Source organism: Lissotriton vulgaris, chromosome 8 (genome assembly GCF_964263255.1).
Source record: "Lissotriton vulgaris chromosome 8, aLisVul1.2, whole genome shotgun sequence".
Lineage (NCBI taxonomy): Eukaryota > Metazoa > Chordata > Amphibia > Caudata > Salamandridae > Lissotriton > Lissotriton vulgaris.
This window is the reverse complement of record NC_141696.1, coordinates 614987096-615012139: the sequence shown is the minus strand read 5'-3', so window position 1 is coordinate 615012139 and position 25044 is coordinate 614987096.

The window sequence follows — 25044 nt, the reverse complement described above, 5'->3', positions numbered from 1 at the left end:
CCCCAAACTTTTTGCCTGGTGTTTAGCTGGTTTTTGACTTAGTTGGCCTGGGATCCTGCTATTCAGGGCCCCAGGCTGATTGCTCTCTCCTTAAAATGGACTCCATGTACCTTAGGTGCATAACACAATTGGAATTGGTTCACCTTATAGGCCCCTGTAACAGTGTACCATAGGTACCCAGGGCATAGGTGTAGCCAAGGCCTACCAGGGGCTGCAGCATGTATTGTGCCACCCCTGGCCTGGCCTCCATATTTGACACAACTGGCTGATCACTCAGCTGGGGTAAGTTGGTGTAATCACCTCTTACTTAGGTACAGTATGCCTGTGCCTAACCCTAAACTGGACACATATGTTCCTATCAGCCACTCCTATGGAAGGCCTCATCAATCCTGGAGGCAGAGTGCTTGGAAATATGTGAGATGGTGCTCTAGCATGAGCTGAGCCTGTCTGCAGCTGTCGGGAACCACTCCCTAAGCTGTTCCGGGATATTGCCATACCATATACTCTTAAGTGCATTATAATCCTCGCGGTTAAATGCTATCTTTGGTTTGGCTTTATCAAAACATGTCGAGTAAGGTGTCATACGAATTGGAATACTATCCCCTCGCCAGTTCTGGCGACGGGGATAGCATTCCACCCTTCTAGAGGGACACGACATGTGTGTAGCCTTAACCCCGGTTAAAGTTAAACAGAGCCTCAGCATCACAAAATGGATGCTGCCACCACAGACACATGTCTGACCTCCTGCTGCTGGGAGTCCTTCCAGCGAGGAGGGCCTGGACAAAGGGTTTCCTGCCTGGGGAGGTGCGAGCACCACCCCAGACAGGGTTTTGTGTATTGGGTAGGACAGGGCTGAATAGATTGAGACATGCCTGGGGCACACAAGGTGTCCCTGTGCATAAGCCAGCCCAAACCGGTTCTGGGGCTTTCCAGCCCCAGTCCTGGCGAGGAGCTGGACAAAGGAGAGGGGGTGTAACCACCCCCCTTCCTGGTCCCACCCATAGGGGAGGGACCTAGCAGGAGATCCACCCCTCAGATTGGAATAAGAGGGGGAGCAGTGCCATTGCACAGCAGATCATCCCGAAATCAACTTAAAACTAAGAAGAAGACTGGACTTCGACATTCTGCTGCACAGAAGACTGAAGAAGAATCTCCCTTGTGGCCAAGGAGTGACCACCCTGTGAACACAGGTACCAACCAGCGACTCGACGTCTGCTTTGCCGCCGCCTCCCGCCGGAGACCGAGCCCAGAGCCCGACAAGAACCAGACTCCCAGACCTCTCAGAGCCCGATCCACAGTCCCTGCGAAGAAGGGACCCGTGGAGGCACCGAGTGACGTGGGACCGGACCTCTTGGAAGACACTCGAAAAGCTGACTGCGCAGCTTCTTAGGCATCCTCGACGTTGTGCTTTGGGGATTGAGAACCCCCACCACCGAGCAGCCCTTGCACCGAAGATCAGCCCCCCAGCATCTCCACGATCTGCGTGGGGCCCTTTTGCACTGTGCCACTCGACGCGCCATCCCGGCCACTAGCCACGCGGCCAGCGGCCATCTTGGCAACGAACCCGAAGATTTAAACAGCAGGTCTGGTTGCTCCAGACCTACCCAAGCTCCTGTGAAAAGGAGCACCCGCTCTGACCTTGCTGGTCCGAGTGAACAGCATCTTTCAACTTCTGCGTGGCTTGCAATTGCCAAGGCCTGTTTGCTCCGATCAGGTCGCCGACACCGCCAACAGCGAGAAGCCTACGTGGGACAGCTCGTGACCGACTCCTGGACGTCCTCGACCCCGGGTATCCACGTGGCTGCAGAAAGAAGCTACCCGACAACGCCTGTTTGCACCCGACATCGCCTGGTTCCAATCTGGTTCCACGGTAGTCACTGGCTAGTGACTTTGAACACTGTCCCCTCTGCTTTCAGGTCTTCAACTCTTCTGATCCACCCTTGGATCCACCGGAACTCTTCTCATCGAGCCGCCTGCAGCATCTTCAGCTCCAAGCACCATCGACCAGCGTGACGAAACCCGACACATCTTCGACCCTGTGCACCCGCTTCCTGTGGGTGAGGTAACTCAGCTCCGCCGGTGCTCCTGCACTGGTACACATCCCAAGGGCCTGTGTTTTAAGTTTCAGCTCCGTAGGTCACTCGGAAGGTTCCTAACTTTCTAACTTTGTGCTTTTTACGCACCATAGACTTTGTATTGAGAAGTGCGTGCACTTTGAACACTGCACCCGAGTCCCGTGGGCCTTTCCCGACTTAGTTAACTCCAGTCTCGAATAGCTCCAGCGATTCCCAAGGCCCTAGGCCTCTTCACTTTCCTCTAGGTATCTCTTATACCACTTTCTTAGTATATGGTTTAGGTGGCCCCTAGGGCTCATCCATATTGTGCAACTTTTGTGTATTTTAAACTGTCTTGTGATTTTACGCTTGTGCTTCTGTGCTCATAAAGAGTCCAGGGGATTTTAATAGTTAATAAATCAATATATATTTTCAATATATATCTGTGTGGTGTCCCTTTCATTTGGTATTCAAGGGGGTTGTGTATGGTATAACAGCTGGCTTCACATGCCTTTCAGAGTTTAGCCTAAGACTGCTTTGTCCACGTTACCACTAGGATAACTGGTCTACAAGGTTGAATTACAACCATCATCATAAGGGTTGCTTGGCATGGTACAAAGTGATCACTAAGAATTAGTGAGCATTATATACCAGGCCAACTTCTCACATTGGTGAGCAGCGGATTGGGATCTGAGCTTGCTGTTGTTTTACCATTACAATCTTTGAGATTATCATTTGAAAGATCATACAGGTACCTGCTAGGTACATATAAAACAAGACTAGTATACATAAGTTCTACTGAACTTAGTTGTTGTAGAGCAAAGGGAGTAGCACACCCTAGCTACAACTACTAGATAGGTTTAGTAGGTAAACACCAGTGTAGGTAGATTGCAACACATCCACCCACACTAGAGCAATGTCTGGAACAGAGGGGTCCAGTGGACTTACTCCTGTTGAGAGTGACCCTCCAAGGGCACCATCCCAGTTTGCTATTTTTCCCTTTAGGGAATTAAGACAGCTTTGTGTCTTAAGGGGTCTGAAGACAGGGCCTTCCCCTACTACAGACCACCTAAGAGAGCTCTTGGATCAGTCTGAGGCTCTAAAGACCTCTAAAGCAAACCCCACAGGGGATGCTGAAGGAGGCCATCCTTCAGAGGATGACACTGTAGACACCCCTGCCCCTATCATCCTGGTAGATGAGGAAGCCTCCACCACTGGAGCTCCTCAAGTAGATGTAGAGGAAGAAGAAGAGGAGGAGGAGGTGGAAAGCAGTGAGTCAGATGATGACAGAAATAGTCAGGTGCTGGTCAGTAGACTGAACCAGGCTAACTTAAGTCAACTTGGGAATGAATCAGGTAACAACCCATTCAGACCCCCAGGTGGACTTAACCAGGGCCATAGGAGGAGGAGGCATCACTCAGGTGAATCCAATACCTCCCATGTCAAGAACCAGGGTGGTGACCAAAAGAAAGAGACTACCAAGCCTCAAGAGAAGGGTGGGGATAAAAGTAAGGAAAAGACTTCCCCAGGGCCCCAAAACTCCAAGAATGGGGGTGGGTCCCAAGACACTTCTACATCCCAGAAAAAGCCTTATTGTCATACCTGTAAACAGGTGGGGCATTACAAAACAGATAGCTGTTGTCCCAAGAATGGCAATAAGGAGAATATACCTCCAGGTAAGGCTCCAACACCTCCTGTCACTGTTAGCAGTGGTCCCCCAGGTGGTGGGAGCACCCCCAAGAATTTGGGTGGGTTTACTTTTGGAGGACAGGTGGACTCTGGCCTATCCAGGTCCCCTAACTCAGATACTCTTGTCTATGAGACTGGCATGGGGTTTGCCAATTTCACAGCTTGCCCAAACACTTTGAGCAAGTATAGACAGGAGCCCCTCATCAATGGCTTGAAAGTTGAGGCCTTCAGAGACACAGGGGCTAGCATCACCATGGTGGCTGAATGTCTAGTCCCCTCAAGGCAACTTTTACCTGATGCCAGATATCAGGTGACAAACATTGATGGCATAGAAACCAATCATCCCATGGCAGTAGTCAATCTTAGCTGGGGAGGTGTCACTGGCCCAAAGAGAGTGGCAGTGTCAGCAAACTTGCCTGTAGATTGCCTACTGGGTAATGATTTGGAAATCTCAGCCTGGGCTGAGGTTGAACAGCAAACCCATTCTAGAATGGTAAATCTCCATGGAAAGGTTAGTGGGGCTGTAATGGCTACAGCCCCAATTCAAGATGTCCTTCCTGAAAAGGTTGGGAGGGCTGAGCAAACCTCAGCCCCATCTTTAGATAACTTCCCTCCTGGAAAGAGTAGCAGGGCTGTACTAGTAACAGCCCATACCCAAACTGAGTCTCCTCCTGAAAAGGTTGGTGGGGCTGTGATGGCCACAGCCCAAACTCAAACTGATACATGGGTAGTGAAGCCTGAAATGATGGATCACTCCACCCAAACAGAGAGCATTGAGGAGGAAGAGAAATCTCCCTCCCACCAGACTTTAGGAAAGGATCAGCCTCCTCAGGGAACTGATCTTACCCCTGATGAAGGAACTGTCCCAGAGGTTGTTAGGCCCGACCTAACAGAGCCTCTGATGGCAGTGGACCCTTCTCAGGTGGGACCCAGTCTGGAGCAGGTAACCTGCCCCTCTCTACCTTGCCTTACTCAGCCCAGGGCTGCAGAGGACAAGAAGGACAGTGAGACCCAAAGGGCCCCCTTTCAAATAAAGCACCCCCATCAGCAGATTAGGGGCACCGAAACTAGTAGCCCTAGTGAGGTGCAAGCTTTAAAAACTCCTGAGGGATCCCCCTTAAAAGTAGTTAGGGACCTCCCCCAGATGGATATTGTTGGGCACAGCCAAACCTGGGACCCTAAGGGCCCAAACCTGAACTGTCCCTCCAGTAAGCCAAACAGAGGGACCCAGCCTCCAGCTTTAGGTAGCCAGAGGTTGACCCTGAGAGCACAGTGCAACTCAGTCAGAGAAAGAAAGGCACACATGGTGGAGAGTGATTGGAGGAAGCTGAGCCCTACAGAGGAAAGTCACTTCAGTACTCCATCTCAACACCAGCCTTTGACTTTGCAAAGACACACCACAGGTAGAGATTCCCTATGGTGGAGACCCTCAGATACCCTTGGGGTGAGGGATTGCTTAGTGGACCATGAGACAGGGGGTTACCAAGCCAGAGCTGGTACTTCCTTATATGGCCACTTAGGCAATATAGGCTTACCTGGTCAAGGATAGCCTTATCTCCTTTCGTTTGGGGGGGGGTTATGTAGGAAGGTGGATATCTGACTATGGTTACCCCCAAACCTTTTGCCTGGTGTTTAGCTGGTTTTTGACTTAGTTGGCCTGGGATCCTGCTATTCAGGGCCCCAGGCTGATTGCTCTCTCCTTAAAATGGACTCCATGTACCTTAGGTGCATAACACAATTGGAATTGGTTCACCTTATAGGCCCCTGTAACAGTGTACCATAGGTACCCAGGGCATAGGTGTAGCCAAGGCCTACCATGGGCTGCAGCATGTATTGTGCCACCCCTGGCCTGGCCTCCATATTTGACACAACTGGCTGATCACTCAGCTGGGGTAAGTTGGTGTAATCACCTCTTACTTAGGTACAGTATGCCTGTGCCTAACCCTAAACTGGACACATATGTTCCTATCAGCCACTCCTATGGAAGGCCTCATCAATCCTGGAGGCAGAGTGCTTGGAAATATGTGAGATGGTGCTCTAGCATGAGCTGAGCCTGTCTGCAGCTGTCGGGAACCACTCCCTAAGCTGTTCCGGGATATTGCCATACCATATACTCTTAAGTGCATTATAATCCTCGCGGTTAAATGCTATCTTTGGTTTGGCTTTATCAAAACATGTCGAGTAAGGTGTCATACGAATTGGAATACTATCCCCTCGCCAGTTCTGGCGACGGGGATAGCATTCCACCCTTCTAGAGGGACACGACATGTGTGTAGCCTTAACCCCGGTTAAAGTTAAACAGAGCCTCAGCATCACAAAATGGATGCTGCCACCACAGACACATGTCTGACCTCCTGCTGCTGGGAGTCCTTCCAGCGAGGAGGGCCTGGACAAAGGGTTTCCTGCCTGGGGAGGTGCGAGCACCACCCCAGACAGGGTTTTGTGTATTGGGTAGGACAGGGCTGAATAGATTGAGACATGCCTGGGGCACACAAGGTGTCCCTGTGCATAAGCCAGCCCAAACCGGTTCTGGGGCTTTCCAGCCCCAGTCCTGGCGAGGAGCTGGACAAAGGAGAGGGGGTGTAACCACCCCCCTTCCTGGTCCCACCCATAGGGGAGGGACCTAGCAGGAGATCCACCCCTCAGATTGGAATAAGAGGGGGAGCAGTGCCATTGCACAGCAGATCATCCCGAAATCAACTTAAAACTAAGAAGAAGACTGGACTTCGACATTCTGCTGCACAGAAGACTGAAGAAGAATCTCCCTTGTGGCCAAGGAGTGACCACCCTGTGAACACAGGTACCAACCAGCGACTCGACGTCTGCTTTGCCGCCGCCTCCCGCCGGAGACCGAGCCCAGAGCCCGACAAGAACCAGACTCCCAGACCTCTCAGAGCCCGATCCACAGTCCCTGCGAAGAAGGGACCCGTGGAGGCACCGAGTGACGTGGGACCGGACCTCTTGGAAGACACTCGAAAAGCTGACTGCGCAGCTTCTTAGGCATCCTCGACGTTGTGCTTTGGGGATTGAGAACCCCCACCACCGAGCAGCCCTTGCACCGAAGATCAGCCCCCCAGCATCTCCACGATCTGCGTGGGGCCCTTTTGCACTGTGCCACTCGACGCGCCATCCCGGCCACTAGCCACGCGGCCAGCGGCCATCTTGGCGACGAACCCGAAGATTTAAACAGCAGGTCTGGTTGCTCCAGACCTACCCAAGCTCCTGTGAAAAGGAGCACCCGCTCTGACCTTGCTGGTCCGAGTGAACAGCATCTTTCAACTTCTGCGTGGCTTGCAATTGCCAAGGCCTGTTTGCTCCGATCAGGTCGCCGACACCGCCAACAGCGAGAAGCCTACGTGGGACAGCTCGTGACCGACTCCTGGACGTCCTCGACCCCGGGTATCCACGTGGCTGCAGAAAGAAGCTACCCGACAACGCCTGTTTGCACCCGACATCGCCTGGTTCCAATCTGGTTCCACGGTAGTCACTGGCTAGTGACTTTGAACACTGTCCCCTCTGCTTTCAGGTCTTCAACTCTTCTGATCCACCCTTGGATCCACCGGAACTCTTCTCATCGAGCCGCCTGCAGCATCTTCAGCTCCAAGCACCATCGACCAGCGTGACGAAACCCGACACATCTTCGACCCTGTGCACCCGCTTCCTGTGGGTGAGGTAACTCAGCTCCGCCGGTGCTCCTGCACTGGTACACATCCCAAGGGCCTGTGTTTTAAGTTTCAGCTCCGTAGGTCACTCGGAAGGTTCCTAACTTTCTAACTTTGTGCTTTTTACGCACCATAGACTTTGTATTGAGAAGTGCGTGCACTTTGAACACTGCACCCGAGTCCCGTGGGCCTTTCCCGACTTAGTTAACTCCAGTCTCGAATAGCTCCAGCGATTCCCAAGGCCCTAGGCCTCTTCACTTTCCTCTAGGTATCTCTTATACCACTTTCTTAGTATATGGTTTAGGTGGCCCCTAGGGCTCATCCATATTGTGCAACTTTTGTGTATTTTATACTGTCTTGTGATTTTACGCTTGTGCTTCTGTGCTCATAAAGAGTCCAGGGGATTTTAATAGTTAATAAATCAATATATATTTTCAATATATATCTGTGTGGTGTCCCTTTCATTTGGTATTCAAGGGGGTTGTGTATGGTATAACAGCTGGCTTCACATGCCTTTCAGAGTTTAGCCTAAGACTGCTTTGTCCACGTTACCACTAGGATAACTGGTCTACAAGGTTGAATTACAACCATCATCATAAGGGTTGCTTGGCATGGTACAAAGTGATCACTAAGAATTAGTGAGCATTATATACCAGGCCAACTTCTCACAGGATGGTAAATAATCTATTCATCGTTTTTATTATTTCCATTAATTGTAGCATAACCCTTCCTCTCTCAATTTATCAGCTGGCTTAATTGCTATCGGTGTACCATATCCTAACACAAATGAATTGAGAAGGGTTCACTGCCACTTGTCTGGGAAAAAGATCTATAGATCTATGTCCTAATGTATGTGCTACAGTTGTTTAGAGAGTGTTAGCAAGTGAGGCGTGGGATTCAAAGAAGTATGGGAGGTTAAAATTACAAATTGGGATTTGATTTTCTAATGAGCTGTTGATTTTCACAATAATATAGACTCCACGGTATTGATCTGTTTACCCTTTGTAAAAATTATGCTAACAGTGGACTTTTCCATCTGCAGATTATACTGAATGGCCAGCAGTGGCAGCGTTTCACCACAGAATTTCTCTGCCTTGCCGAGACTGAAGAAAAAAAAAAAAAGCAAATCTTCCGGCATACGGCATCATTTGACCAATTTATATGGTAAGTAAAACTCACAATCATTCCTTTAGGCATTAAAAAGACGTTCACAGCTTTTGAATTTCCTCATTACCTTCTAGTTGGAGCCTGTGCCTGAATATATTTTCTTTCAATATAGAAGTAATATGGATCACATTGTGTTGGTCATGATAGCTAACAAAAACTGACTGCCTTCAACACTACTAAGGCCTGCTTTAGATCCTAGTGCTAGCAATGTTCCACTTGAGGAATTTGCTGCCTTTGAGTTTGAAATGCACTATCTCACTTGAGAACGATAGTGTTTCCTTCTCACAGAAGGAAGCTCATTTAACGTCTTCCCCTGCACTTTGTATGTTGGACTCTGATACTCAAGATGGATTGGTATAAGGATAATCTCTATTTTTGTATCCCCATCCACTTTCAAAAAGGCCCCTATGCTTTGAGTGGTTCATAGTCCTTTACCATTCCCCCTCCTACTTGCCTTACAAACACAGATAGTAACCTACTGCATACCTTCTGAAATCTCATCCTCCTGTGTGGTCAGCTTCCACAAGGACAATTGGTCCACTGGTGCTCTGACGTCATAAAGCTAAAGCAAGAATGTTGTCTGACCTGAGGGCCACTCTGTTGCCTAGCAAGCTGACATCATAAAGCAAAAACAAGATGTTGTCTGACATGAGGGCCACTCTGTTGCCTATTAATCAGTAGGATACATTCATCTTGGTAATTAAATGAGTAGTAGGGTAGACAGGATGCCCTACTACAAACTAAGATGTTAAGATGAAAGAAATTGGGGCACTTTCTGAGACTTCTGAATTTGTATGAACGTACGTTTGAGCATAAGAGTCTCAACTTTACTATTGCTGAACTGGTAGGAATTGGCTAAAATGAGGATGATAAATAATCTATTCATCGTTTTTATTATTTCCATTAACTGTAGCATAGCCCTTCCTCTCTCAACTTATCAGCTGGCTTAATTGCTATCGGTGTACCATATCCTAACACAAATGAATTGAGAAGGGTTCACTGCCACTTGTCTGGGAAAAAGATCTATAGATCTATGTCCTAATGTATGTGCTACAGTTGTTTAGAGAGTGTTAGCAAGTGAGGCGTGGGATTCAAAGAAGTATGGGAGGTTAAAATTACAAATTGGGATTTGATTTTCTAATGAGCTGTTGATTTTCACAATAATATAGACTCCATAGTATTGATCTGTTTACCCTTTGTAAAAATTGTGCTAACAGTGGACTTTTCCATCTGCAGATTATACTGAATGGCCAGCAGTGGCAGCGTTTCACCACAGAATTTCTCTGCCTTGCCGAGACTGAAGAAAAAAAAAAAAGCAAATCTTCCGGCATACGGCATCATTTGACCAATTTATATGGTAAGTAAAACTCACAATCATTCCTTTAGGCATTAAAAAGACGTTCACAGCTTTTGAATTTCCTCATTACCTTCTAGTGGGAGCCTGTGCCTGAATATATTTTCTTTCAATATAGAAGTAATATGGATCACATTGTGTTGGTCATGATAGTTAACAAAAACTGACTGCCTTCAACACTACTAAAGCCTGCTTTAGATCCTAGTGCTAGCAATGTTCCACTTGAGGAATTTGCTGCCTTTGAGTTTGAAATGCACTATCTCACTTGAGAACGATAGTGTTTCCTTCTCACAGAAGGAAGCTCATTTAACGTCTTCCCCTGCACTTTGTATGTTGGACTCTGATACTCAAGATGGATTGGTATTAAGGATAATCTCTATTTTTGTATCCCCATCCACTTTCAAAAAGGCCCCTATGCTTTGAGTGGTTCAGAGTCCTTTACCATTCCCCCTCCTACTTGCCTTACAAACACAGATAGTAACCTACTGCATACCTTCTGAAATCTCATCCTCCTGTGTGGTCAGCTTCCACAAGGACAATTGGTCCACTGGTGCTCTGACGTCATAAAGCTAAAGCAAGAATGTTGTCTGACCTGAGGGCCACTCTGTTGCCTAGCAAGCTGACATCATAAAGCAAAAACAAGATGTTGTCTGACATGAGGGCCACTCTGTTGCCTATTAATCAGTAGGATACATTCATCTTGGTAATTAAATGAGTAGTAGGGTAGACAGGATGCCCTACTACAAACTAAGATGTTAAGATGAAAGAAATTGGGGCACTTTCTGAGACTTCTGAATTTGTATGAACGTACGTTTGAGCATAAGAGTCTCAACTTTACTATTGCTGAACTGGTAGGAATTGGCTAAAATGAGGATGGTAAATAATCTATTCATCGTTTTCATTATTTCCATTAACTGTAGCATAACCCTTCCTCTCTCAATTTATCAGCTGGCTTAATTGCTATCGGTGTACCATATCCTAACACAAATGAATTGAGAAGGGTTCACTGCCACTTGTCTGGGAAAAAGATCTATAGATCTATGTCCTAATGTTTGTGCTACAGTTTAGAGAGTGTTAGCAAGTGAGGCGTGGGATTCAAAGAAGTATGGGAGGTTAAAATTACAAATTGGGATTTGATTTTCTAATGAGCTGTTGATTTTCACAATAATATAGACTCCATAGTATTGATCTGTTTACCCTTTGTAAAAATTGTGCTAACAGTGGACTTTTCCATCTGCAGATTATACTGAATGGCCAGCAGTGACAGCGTTTCACCACAGAATTTCTCTGCCTTGCCGAGACTGAAGAAAAAAAAAAGAAGCAAATCTTCCGGCATCATTTGACCAATTTATATGGTAAGTAAAACTCACAATCATTCCTTTAGGCATTAAAAAGACGTTCACAGCTTTTGAATTTCCTCATTACCTTCTAGTGGGAGCCTGTGGCTGAATATAATTTCTGTCAATATGGAAGTAATATGGCTCACATTGTGTTGGTCATGATAGTTAACAAAAACTGACTGCCTTCAACACTACTAAAGCCTGCTTTAGATCCTGGTGCTAGCAATGTTCCACTTGAGGAATTTTCTGCCTTTGAGTTTGAAATGCACTATCTCACTTGAGAACGATAGTGTTTCCTTCTCACAGAAGGAAGCTCATTTAACGTCTTCCCCTGCACTTTGTATGTTGGACTCTGATACTCAAGATGGATTGGTATTAAGGATAATCTCTATTTTTGTCTCCCCATCCACTTTCAAAAAGGCCCCTATGCTTTGAGTGGTTCATAGTCCTTTACCATTCCCCCTCCTACTTGCCTTACAAACACAGATAGTAACCTACTGCATACCTTCTGAAATCTCATCCTCCTGTGTGGTCAGCTTCCACAAGGACAATTGGTCCACTGGTGCTCTGACGTCATAAAGCTAAAGCAAGAATGTTGTCTGACCTGAGGGCCACTCTGTTGCCTAGCAAGCTGACATCATAAAGCAAAAACAAGATGTTGTCTGACATGAGGGCCACTCTGTTGCCTATTAATCAGTAGGATACATTCATCTTGGTAATTAAATGAGTAGTAGGGTATACAGGATGCCCTACTACAAACTAAGATGTTAAGATGAAAGAAATTGGGGCACTTTCTGAGACTTCTGAATTTGTATGAACGTACGTTTGAGCATAAGAGTCTCAACTTTACTATTGCTGAACTGGTAGGAATTGGCTAAAATGAGGATGGTAAATAATCTATTCATCGTTTTTATTATTTCCATTAACTGTAGCATAACCCTTCCTCTCTCAACTTATCAGCTGGCTTAATTGCTATCGGTGTACCATATCCTAACACAAATGAATTGAGAAGGGTTCACTGCCACTTGTCTGGGAAAAAGATCTATAGATCTATGTCCTAATGTATGTGCTACAGTTGTTTAGAGAGTGTTAGCAAGTGAGGTGTGGGATTCAAAGAAGTATGGGAGGTTAAAATTACAAATTGGGATTTGATTTTCTAATGAGCTGTTGATTTTCACAATAATATAGACTCCATAGTATTGATCTGTTTACCCTTTGTAAAAATTGTGCTAACAGTGGACTTTTCCATCTGCAGATTATACTGAATGGCCAGCAGTGGCAGCGTTTCACCACAGAATTTCTCTGCCTTGCCGAGACTGAAGAAAAAAAAAAAAAGCAAATCTTCCGGCATACGGCATCATTTGACAAATTTATATGGTAAGTAAAACTCACAATCATTCCTTTAGGCATTAAAAAGACGTTCACAGCTTTTGAATTTCCTCATTACCTTCTAGTGGGAGCCTGTGCCTGGATATATTTTCTTTCAATATAGAAGTAATATGGATCACATTGTGTTGGTCATGATAGTTAACAAAAACTGACTGCCTTCAACACTACTAAAGCCTGCTTTAGATCCTAGTGCTAGCAATGTTCCACTTGAGGAATTTGCTGCCTTTGAGTTTGAAATGCACTATCTCACTTGAGAACGATAGTCTTTCCTTCTCACAGAAGGAAGCTCATTTAACGTCTTCCCCTGCACTTTGTATGTTGGACTCTGATACTCAAGATGGATTGGTATCAAGGATAATCTCTATTTTTGTATCCCCATCCACTTTCAAAAAGGCCCCTATGCTTTGAGTGGTTCAGAGTCCTTTACCATAGTAATAATAGTAATAGGGGCATTTATATAGCGCTGGGTTTTTACGCGCACCGGCGTGTCCCCGCGCTTCGACCGCTGCGAAACCCTTCCTGGCTTCCCTGAGAGATGGTCCCTTAATGGGTATCTCCAGGGTGAGACCAGGCATCCCCGGCGGTCTGATGGGGCCGTTAGTGAAGATGAGGCAAGCTAGTGCCCAGAGTTGCCGAGTGTGATCGCTGATCAGAGTGGGCACCAAGGCGAGAGAATTATCGAGTCCGCTGACCCTGGTCCAGAAACCTGCCGCGTCGGGAATCGAACCCTGGTCCCGGGCCGTCCTCTGCTCTCGGGTCTGCCGCCTCTAACCAGTGAGCCACACTACCATTCCCCCTCCTACTTGCCTTACAAACACAGATAGTAACCTACTGCATACCTTCTGAAATCTCATCCTCCTGTGTGGTCAGCTTCCACAAGGACAATTGGTCCACTGGTGCTCTGACGTCATAAAGCTAAAGCAAGAATGTTGTCTGACCTGAGGGCCACTCTGTTGCCTAGCAAGCTGACATCATAAAGCAAAAACAAGATGTTGTCTGACATGAGGGCCACTCTGTTGCCTATTAATCAGTAGGATACATTCATCTTGGTAATTAAATGAGTAGTAGGGTAGACAGGATGCCCTACTACAAACTAAGATGTTAAGATGAAAGAAATTGGGGCACTTTCTGGGACTTCTGAATTTGTATGAACGTACGTTTGAGCATAAGAGTCTCAACTTTACTATTGCTGAACTGGTAGGAATTGGCTAAAATGAGGATGGTAAATATATTCATCGTTTTTATTATTTCCATTAACTGTAGCATAACCCTTCCTCTCTCAATTTATCAGCTGGCTTAATTGCTATCGGTGTACCATATCCTAACACAAATGAATTGAGAAGGGTTCACTGCCACTTGTCTGGGAAAAAGATCTATAGATCTATGTCCTAATGTATGTGCTACAGTTGTTTAGAGAGTGTTAGCAAGTGAGGCGTGGGATTCAAAGAAGTATGGGAGGTTAAAATTACAAATTGGGATTTGATATTCTAATGAGCTGTTGATTTTCACAATAATATAGACTCCATAGTATTGATCTGTTTACCCTTTGTAAAAATTGTGCTAACAGTGGACTTTTCCATCTGCAGATTATACTGAATGGCCAGCAGTGGCAGCGTTTCACCACAGAATTTCTCTGCCTTGCCGAGACTGAAGAAAAAAAAAAAAAGCAAATCTTCCGGCATACGGCATCATTTGACCAATTTATATGGTAAGTAAAACTCACAATCATTCCTTTAGGCATTAAAAAGACGTTCACAGCTTTTGAATTTCCTCATTACCTTCTAGTGGGAGCCTGTGCCTGAATATAATTTCTGTCAATATGGAAGAAATATGGCTCACATTGTGTTGGTCATGATAGTTAACAAAAACTGACTGCCTTCAACGCTACTAAAGCCTGCTTTAGATCCTGGTGCTAGCAATGTTCCACTTGAGGAATTTGCTGCCTTTGAGTTTGAAATGCACTATCTCACTTTAGAATGATAGTGTTTCCTTCTCACAGAAGGAAGCTCATTTAACGTCTTCCCCTGCACTTTGTATGATGGACTCTGATACTCAAGACGGATTGGTATTAAGGATAATCTCTATTTTTGTACCCCCATCCACTTTCAAAAAGGCCCCTATGCTTTGAGTGGTTCAGAGTCCTTTACCATTCCCCCTCCTACTTGCCTTACAAACACAGATAGTAACCTACTGCATACCTTCTGAAATCTCATCCTCCTGTGTGGTCAGCTTCCACAAGGACAATTGGTCCACTGGTGCTCTGACGTCATAAAGCTAAAGCAAGAATGTTGTCTGACCTGAGGGCCACTCTGTTGCCTAGCAAGCTGACATCATAAAGCCAAAAGAAGATGTTGTCTGACATGAGGGCCACTCTGTTGCCTATTAATCAGTAGGATACATTCATCTTGGTAATTAAATGAGTAGAAGGGTAGACAGGATGCCCTACTGCAAACTAAGATGTTAAGATGAAAGAAATTGGGGCACTTTCTGACACTTCTGAATTTGTATGAACGTACGTTTGAGCATAAGAGTCTCAACTTTACTAATGCTGAACTGGTAGGAATTGGCTAAAATGAGGATGGTAAATAATCTATTCATCATTTTTATTATTTCCATTAACTGTAGCATAACCCTTCCTCTCTCAATTTATCAGCTGGCTTAATTGCTATCGGTGTACCATATCCTAACACAAATGAATTGAGAAGGGTTCACTGCCACTTGTCTGGGAAAAAGATCTATAGATCTATGTCCTAATGTATGTGCTACAGTTGTTTAGAGAGTGTTAGCAAGTGAGGCGTGGGATTCAAAGAAGTATGGGAGGTTAAAATTACAAATTGGGATTTGATTTTCTAATGAGCTGTTGATTTTCACAATAATATAGACTCCATGGTATTGATCTGTTTACCCTTTGTAAAAATTGTGCTAACAGTGGACTTTTCCATCTGCAGATTATACTGAATGGCCAGCAGTGGCAGCGGTTCACCACAGAATTTCTCTGCCTTGCCGAGACTGAAGAAAAAAAAAAAAGCAAGTCTTCCGGCATACGGCATCATTTGACCAATTTATATGGTAAGTAAAACTCACAATCATTCCTTTAGGCATTAAAAAGACGTTCACAGCTTTTGAATTTCCTCATTACCTTCTAGTGGGAGCCTGTGCCTGAATATAATTTCTGTCAATATGGAAGAAATATGGCTCACATTGTGTTGGTCATGATAGTTAACAAAAACTGACTGCCTTCAACGCTACTAAAGCCTGCTTTAGATCCTGGTGCTAGCAATGTTCCACTTGAGGAATTTGCTGCCTTTGAGTTTGAAATGCACTATCTGACTTTAGAACGATAGTGTTTCCTTCTCACAGAAGGAAGCTCATTTAACGTCTTCCCTGCACTTTGTATGTTGGACTCTGATACTCAAGATGGATTGGTATTAAGGATAATCTCTATTTTTGTATCCCCATCCACTTTCAAAAATGCCCCTATGCTTTGAGTGGTTCAGAGTCCTTTACCATTCCCCCTCCTACTTGCCTTACAAACACAGATAGTAACCTACTGCATACCTTCTGAAATCTCATCCTCCTGTGTGGTCAGCTTCCACAAGGACAATTGGTCCACTGGTGCTCTGACGTCATAAAGCTAAAGCAAGAACGTTGTCTGACCTGAGGGCCACTCTGTTGCCTAGCAAGCTGACATAAAGCAAAAAGAAGATGTTGTCTGACATGAGGGCCACTCTGTTGCCTATTAATCAGTAGGATACATTCATCTTGGTAATTAAATGAGTAGTAGGGTAGACAGGATGCCCTACTACAAACTAAGATGTTAAGATGAAAGAAATTGGGGCACTTTCTGAGACTTCTGAATTTGTATGAACGTACGTTTGAGCATAAGAGTCTCAACTTTACTATTGCTGAACTGGTAGGAATTGGCTAAAATGAGGATGGTAAATAATCTAATCATCGTTTTTATTATTTCCATTAACTGTAGCATAACCCTTCCTCTCTCAACTTATCAGCTGGCTTAATTGCTATCGGTGTACCATATCCTAACACAAATGAATTGAGAAGGGTTCACTGCCACTTGTCTGGGAAAAAGATCTATAGATCTATGTCCTAATGTATGTGCTACAGTTGTTTAGAGAGTGTTAGCAAGTGAGGCGTGGGATTCAAAGAAGTATGGGAGGTTAAAATTACAAATTGGGATTTGATTTTCTAATGAGCTGTTGATTTTCACAATAAGATAGACTCCATAGTATTGATCTGTTTAACCTTTGCAAAAATTGTGCTAACAGTGGACTTTTCCATCTGCAGATTATACTGAATGCCAGCAGTGGCAGCGTTTCACCACAGAATTTCTCTGCCTTGCCGAGACTGAAGAAAAAAAAAAAAAGCAAGTCTTCCGGCATACGGCATCATTTGACCAATTTATATTGTAAGTAAAACTCACAATCATTCCTTTAGGCATTAAAAAGACGTTCACAGCTTTTGAATTTCCTCATTACCTTCTAGTGGGAGCCTGTGCCTGAATATATTTTCTTTCAATATAGAAGTAATATGGATCACATTGTGTTGGTCATGATAGTTAACAAAAACTGACTGCCTTCAACACTACTAAAGCCTGCTTTAGATCCTAGTGCTAGCAATGTTCCACTTGAGGAATTTGCTGCCTTTGAGTTTGAAATGCACTATCTCACTTGAGAACGATAGTGTTTCCTTCTCGCAGAAGGAAGCTCATTTAACGTCTTCCCCTGCACTTTGTATGTTGGACTCTGATACTCAAGATGGATTGGTATTAAGGATAATCTCTATTTTTGTATCCCCATCCACTTTCAAAAAGGCCCCTATGCTTTGAGTGGTTCAGAGTCCTTTACAATTCCCCCTCCTACTTGCCTTACAAACACAGATAGTAACCTACTGCATACCTTCTGAAATCTCATCCTCCTGTGTGGTCAGCTTCCACAAGAACAATTGGTCCACTGGTGCTCTGACGTCATAAAGCTAAAGCAAGAACGTTGTCTGACCTGAGGGCCACTCTGTTGCCTAGCAAGCTGACATCATAAAGCAAAAACAAGATGTTGTCTGACATGAGGGCCACTCTGTTGCCTATTAATCAGTAGGATACATTCATCTTGGTAATTAAATGAGTAGTAGGGTAGACAGGATGCCCTACTACAAACTAAGATGTTAAGATGAAAGAAATTGGGGCACTTTCTGAGACTTCTGAATTTGTATGAACGTACGTTTGAGCATAAGAGTCTCAACTTTACTATTGCTGAACTGGTAGGAATTGGCTAAAATGAGGATGGTAAATAATCTATTCATCATTTTTATTATTTCCATTAACTGTAGCATAACCCTTCCTCTCTCAATTTATCAGCTGGCTTAATTGCTATCGGTGTACCATATCCTAACACAAATGAATTGAGAAGGGTTCACTGCCACTTGTCTGGGAAAAAGATCTATAGATCTATGTCCTAATGTATGTGCTACAGTTGTTTAGAGAGTGTTAGCAAGTGAGGTGTGGGATTCAAAGAAGTATGGGAGGTTAAAATTACAAATTGGGATTTGATTTTCTAATGAGCTGTTGATTTTCACAATAATATAGACTCCATAGTATTGATCTGTTTACCCTTTGTAAAAATTGTGCTAACAGTGGACTTTTACATCTGCAGATTATACTGAATGGCCAGCAGTGGCAGCGTTTCACCACAGAATTTCTCTGCCTTGCCGAGAATGAAGAAAAAAAAAAAAAAGCAAATCTTCCGGCATACGGCATCATTTGACCAATTTATATGGTAAGTAAAACTCACAATCATTCCTTTAGGCATTAAAAAGACGTTCACAGCTTTTGAATTTCCTCATTACCTTCTAGTGGGAGCCTGTGCCTGAATATATTTTCTTTCAATATAGAAGTAATATGGATCACATTCTGTTGGTCATGATAGTTAACAAAAACTGACTGCCTTCAACACTACTAAAGCCTGCTTTAGATCCTAGTGCTAGCAATGTTCCACTTGAGGAATTTGCTGCCTTTGAGTTTGAAATGCACTATCTCACTTGAGAACGATAGTGTTTCCTTCTCGCAGAAGGAAGCTCATTTAACGTCTTCCCCTGCACTTTGTATGTTGGACTCTGATACTCAAGATGGATTGGTATTAAGGATAATCTCTATTTTTGTATCCCCATCCACTTTCAAAAAGGCCCCTATGCTTTGAGTGGTTCAGAGTCCTTTACCATTCCCCCTCCTACTTGCCTTACAAACACAGATAGTAACCTACTGCATACCTTCTGAAATCTCATCCTCCTGTGTGGTCAGCTTCCACAAGGACAATTGGTCCACTGGTGCTCTGACATCATAAAGCTAAAGCAAGAACGTTGTCTGACCTGAGGGCCACTCTGTTGCCTAGCAAGCTGACATCATAAAGCAAAAAGAAGATGTTGTCTGACATGAGGGCCACTCTGTTGCCTATTAATCAGTAGGATACATTCATCTTGGTAATTAAATGAGTAGTAGGGTAGACAGGATGCCCTACTACAAACTAAGATGTTAAGATGAAAGAAATTGGGGCACTTTCTGAGACTTCTGAATTTGTATGAACGTACGTTTGAGCATAAGAGTCTCAACTTTACTATTGCTGAACTGGTAGGAATTGGCTAAAATGAGGATGGTAAATAATCTATTCATCGTTTTTATTATTTCCATTAACTGTAGCATAACCCTTCCTCTCTCAACTTATCAGCTGGCTTAATTGCTATCGGTGTACCATATCCTATCACAAATGAATTGAGAAGGGTTCACTGCCACTTGTCTGGGAAAAAGATCTATAGATCTATGTCCTAATGTATGTGCTACAGTTGTTTAGAGAGTGTTAGCAAGTGAGGCGTGGGATTCAAAGAAGTATGGGAGGTTAAAATTACAAATTGGGATTTGATTTTCTAATGAGCTGTTGATTTTCACAATAAGATAGACTCCATAGTATTGATCTGTTTAACCTTTGCAAAAATTGTGCTAACAGTGGACTTTTCCATCTGCAGATTATACTGAATGCCAGCAGTGGCAGCGTTTCACCACAGAATTTCTCTGCCTTGCCGAGACTGAAGAAAAAAAAAAAAAGCAAGTCTTCCGGCATACGGCATCATTTGACCAATTTATATGGTAAGTAAAACTCACAATCATTCCTTTAGGCATTAAAAAGACGTTCACAGCTTTTGAATTTCCTCATTACCTTCTAGTGGGAGCCTGTGCCTGAATATATTTTCTTTCAATATAGAAGTAATATGGATCACATTGTGTTGGTCATGATAGTTAACAAAAACTGACTGCCTTCAACACTACTAAAGCCTGCTTTAGATCCTAGTGCTAGCAATGTTCCACTTGAGGAATTTGCTGCCTTTGAGTTTGAAATGCACTATCTCACTTGAGAACGATAGTGTTTCCTTCTCGCAGAAGGAAGCTCATTTAACGTCTTCCCCTGCACTTTGTATGTTGGACTCTGATACTCAAGATGGATTGGTCTTAAGGATAATCTCTATTTTTGTATCCCCATCCACTTTCAAAAAGGCCCCTATGCTTTGAGTGGTTCAGAGTCCTTTACAATTCCCCCTCCTACTTGCCTTACAAACACAGATAGTAACCTACTGCATACCTTCTGAAATCTCATCCTCCTGTGTGGTCAGCTTCCACAAGGACAATTGGTCCACTGGTGCTCTGACGTCATAAAGCTAAAGCAAGAACGTTGTCTGACCTGAGGGCCACTCTGTTGCCTAGCAAGCTGACATCATAAAGCAAAAAGAAGATGTTGTCTGACATGAGGGCCACTCTGTTGCCTATTAATCAGTACGATACATTCATCTTGGTAATTAAATGAGTAGTAGGGTAGACAGGATGCCCTACTACAAACTAAGATGTTAAGATGAAAGAAATTGGGGCACTTTCTGAGACTTCTGAATTTGTATGAACGTACGTTTGAGCATAAGAGTCTCAACTTTACTATTGCTAAACTGGTAGGAATTGGCTAAAATGAGGATGGTAAATATTCTATTCATCGTTTTTATTATTTCCATTAACTGTAGCATAACCCTTCCTCTCTCAACTTATCAGCTGGCTTAATTGCTATCGGTGTACCATATCCTAACACAAATGAATTGAGAAGGGTTCACTGCCACTTGTCTGGCAAAAAGATCTATAGATCTATGTCCTAATGTATGTGCTACAGTTGTTTAGAGAGTGTTAGCAAGTGAGGCGTGGGATTCAAAGAAGTATGGAAGGGTAAAATTACAAATTGGGATTTGATTTTCTAATGAGCTGTTGATTTTCACAATAATATAGACTCCATAGTATTGATCTGTTTACCCTTTGTAAAAATTGTGCTAACAGTGGACATTTCCATCTGCAGATTATACTGAATGGCCAGCAGTGGCAGCGTTTCACCACAGAATTTCTCTGCCTTGCCGAGACTGAAGAAAAAAAAAAGCATATCTTCCGGCATACGGCATCATTTGACCAATTTATATGGTAAGTAAAACGCACAATCATTCCTTTAGGCATTAAAAAGACGTTCACAGCTTTTGAATTTCCTCATTACCTTCTAGTGGGAGCCTGTGGCTGAATATATTTTCTTTCAATATAGAAGTAATATGGATCACATTGTGTTGGTCATGATAGTTAACAAAAACTGACTGCCTTCAACACTACTAAAGCCTGCTTTAGATCCTAGTGCTAGCAATGTTCCACTTGAGGAATTTGCTGCCTTTGAGTTTGAAATGCACTATCTCACTTGAGAACGATAGTGTTTCCTTCTCACAGAAGGAAGCTCATTTAACATCTTCCCCTGCACTTTGTATGTTGGACTCTGATACTCAAGATGGATTGGTATTAAGGATAATCTCTATTTTTGTATCCCCATCCACTTTCAAAAAGGCCCCTATGCTTTGAGTGGTTCAGAGTCCTTTACCATTCCCCCTCCTACTTGCCTTACAAACACAGATAGTAACCTACTGCATACCTTCTGAAATCTCATCCTCCTGTGTGGTCAGCTTCCACAAGGACAATTGGTCCACTGGTGCTCTGACGTCATAAAGCTAAAGTAAGAATGTTGTCTGACCTGAGGGCCACTCTGTTGCCTAGCAAGCTGACATCATAAAGCAAAAACAAGATGTTGTCTGACATGAGGGCCACTCTGTTGCCTATTAATCAGTAGGATACATTCATCTTGGTAATTAAATGAGTAGTAGGGTAGACAGGATGCCCTACTACAAACTAAGATGTTAAGATGAAAGAAATTGGGGCACTTTCTGAGACTTCTGAATTTGTATGAACGTACGTTTGAGCATAAGAGTCTCAACTTTACTATTGCTGAACTGGTAGGAATTGGCTAAAATGAGGATGGTAAATAATCTATTCATCGTTTTTATTATTTCCATTAACTGTAGCATAACCCTTCCTCTCTCAACTTATCAGCTGGCTTAATTGCTATCGGTGTACCATATCCTATCACAAATGAATTGAGAAGGGTTCACTGCCACTTGTCTGGGAAAAAGATCTATAGATCTATGTCCTAATGTATGTGCTACAGTTGTTTAGAGAGTGTTAGCAAGTGAGGCGTGGGATTCAAAGAAGTATGGGAGGTTAAAATTACAAATTGGGATTTGATTTTCTAATGAGCTGTTGATTTTCACAATAAGATAGACTCCATAGTATTGATCTGTTTAACCTTTGCAAAAATTGTGCTAACAGTGGACTTTTCCATCTGCAGATTATACTGAATGCCAGCAGTGGCAGCGTTTCACCACAGAATTTCTCTGCCTTGCCGAGACTGAAGAAAAAAAAAAAAAGCAAGTCTTCCGGCATACGGCATCATTTGACCAATTTATATGGTAAGTAAAACTCACAATCATTCCTTTAGGCATTAAAAAGACGTTCACAGCTTTTGAATTTCCTCATTACCTTCTAGTGGGAGCCTGTGCCTGAATATATTTTCTTTCAATATAGAAATAATATGGATCACATTGTGTTGGTCATGATAGTTAACAAAAACTGACTGCCTTCAACACTACTAAAGCCTGCTTTAGATCCTAGTGCTAGCAATGTTCCACTTGAGGAATTTGCTGCCTTTGAGTTTGAAATGCACTATCTCACTTGAGAATGATAGTGTTTCCTTCTCGCAGACGGAAGCTCATTTAACGTCTTCCCCTGCACTTTGTATGTTGGACTCTGATACTCAAGATGGATTGGTCTTAAGGATAATCTCTATTTTTGTATCCCCATCCACTTTCAAAAAGGCCCCTATGCTTTGAGTGGTTCAGAGTCCTTTACAATTCCCCCTCCTACTTGCCTTACAAACACAGATAGTAACCTACTGCATACCTTCTGAAATCTCATCCTCCTGTGTGGTCAGCTTCCACAAGGACAATTGGTCCACTGGTGCTCTGACGTCATAAAGCTAAAGCAAGAACGTTGTCTGACCTGAGGGCCACTCTGTTGCCTAGCAAGCTGACATCATAAAGCAAAAAGAAGATGTTGTCTGACATGAGGGCCACTCTGTTGCCTATTAATCAGTACGATACATTCATCTTGGTAATTAAATGAGTAGTAGGGTAGACAGGATGCCCTACTACAAACTAAGATGTTAAGATGAAAGAAATTGGGGCACTTTCTGAGACTTCTGAATTTGTATGAACGTACGTTTGAGCATAAGAGTCTCAACTTTACTATTGCTGAACTGGTAGGAATTGGCTAAAATGAGGATGGTAAATAATCTATTCATCATTGTTATTATTTCCATTAACTGTAGCATAACCCTTCCTCTCTCAATTTATCAGCTAGCTTAATTGCTATCGGTGTACCATATCCTAACACAAATGAATTGAGAAGGGTTCACTGCCACTTGTCTGGGAAAAAGATCTATAGATCTATGTCCTAATGTATGTGCTACAGTTGTTTAGAGAGTGTTAGCAAGTGAGGTGTGGGATTCAAAGAAGTATGGGAGGTTAAAATTGCAAATTGGGATTTGATTTTCTAATGAGCTGTTGATTTTCACAATAATATAGACTCCATAGTATTGATCTGTTTACCCTTTGTAAAAATTGTGCTAACAGTGGACTTTTCCATCTGCAGATTATACTGAATGACCAGCAGTGGCAGCGTTTCACCACAGAATTTCTCTGCCTTGCCGAGACTGAAGAAAAAAAAAAAATGCAAATCTTCCGGCATACGGCATCATTTGACCAATTTATATGGTAAGTAAAACTCACAATCATTCCTTTACGCATTAAAAAGACGTTCACAGCTTTTGAATTTCCTCATTACCTTCTAGTGGGAGCCTGTGCCTGAATATATTTTCTTTCAATATAGAAGTAATATGGATCACATTGTGTTGGTCATGATAGTTAACAAAAACTGACTGCCTTCAACACTACTAAAGCCTGCTTTAGATCCTAGTGCTAGCAATGTTCCACTTGAGGAATTTGCTGCCTTTGAGTTTGAAATGCACTATCTCACTTGAGAACGATAGTGTTTCCTTCTCGCAGAAGGAAGCTCATTTAACGTCTTCCCCTGCACTTTGTATGTTGGACTCTGATACTCAAGATGGATTGGTCTTAAGGATAATCTCTATTTTTGTATCCCCATCCACTTTCAAAAAGGCCCCTATGCTTTGAGTGGTTCAGAGTCCTTTACAATTCCCCCTCCTACTTGCCTTACAAACACAGATAGTAACCTACTGCATACCTTCTGAAATCTCATCCTCCTGTGTGGTCAGCTTCCACAAGGACAATTGGTCCACTGGTGCTCTGACGTCATAAAGCTAAAGCAAGAACGTTGTCTGACCTGAGGGCCACTCTGTTGCCTAGCAAGCTGACATCATAAAGCAAAAAGAAGATGTTGTCTGACATGAGGGCCACTCTGTTGCCTATTAATCAGTACGATACATTCATCTTGGTAATTAAATGAGTAGTAGGGTAGACAGGATGCCCTACTACAAACTAAGATGTTAAGATGAAAGAAATTGGGGCACTTTCTGAGACTTCTGAATTTGTATGAACGTACGTTTGAGCATAAGAGTCTCAACTTTACTATTGCTGAACTGGTAGGAATTGGCTAAAATGAGGATGGTAAATATTCTATTCATCGTTTTTATTATTTCCATTAACTGTAGCATAACCCTTCCTCTCTCAACTTATCAGCTGGCTTAATTGCTATCGGTGTACCATATCCTAACACAAATGAATTGAGAAGGGTTCACTGCCACTTGTCTGGCAAAAAGATCTATAGATCTATGTCCTAATGTATGTGCTACAGTTGTTTAGAGAGTGTTAGCAAGTGAGGCGTGGGATTCAAAGAAGTATGGAAGGGTAAAATTACAAATTGGGATTTGATTTTCTAATGAGCTGTTGAT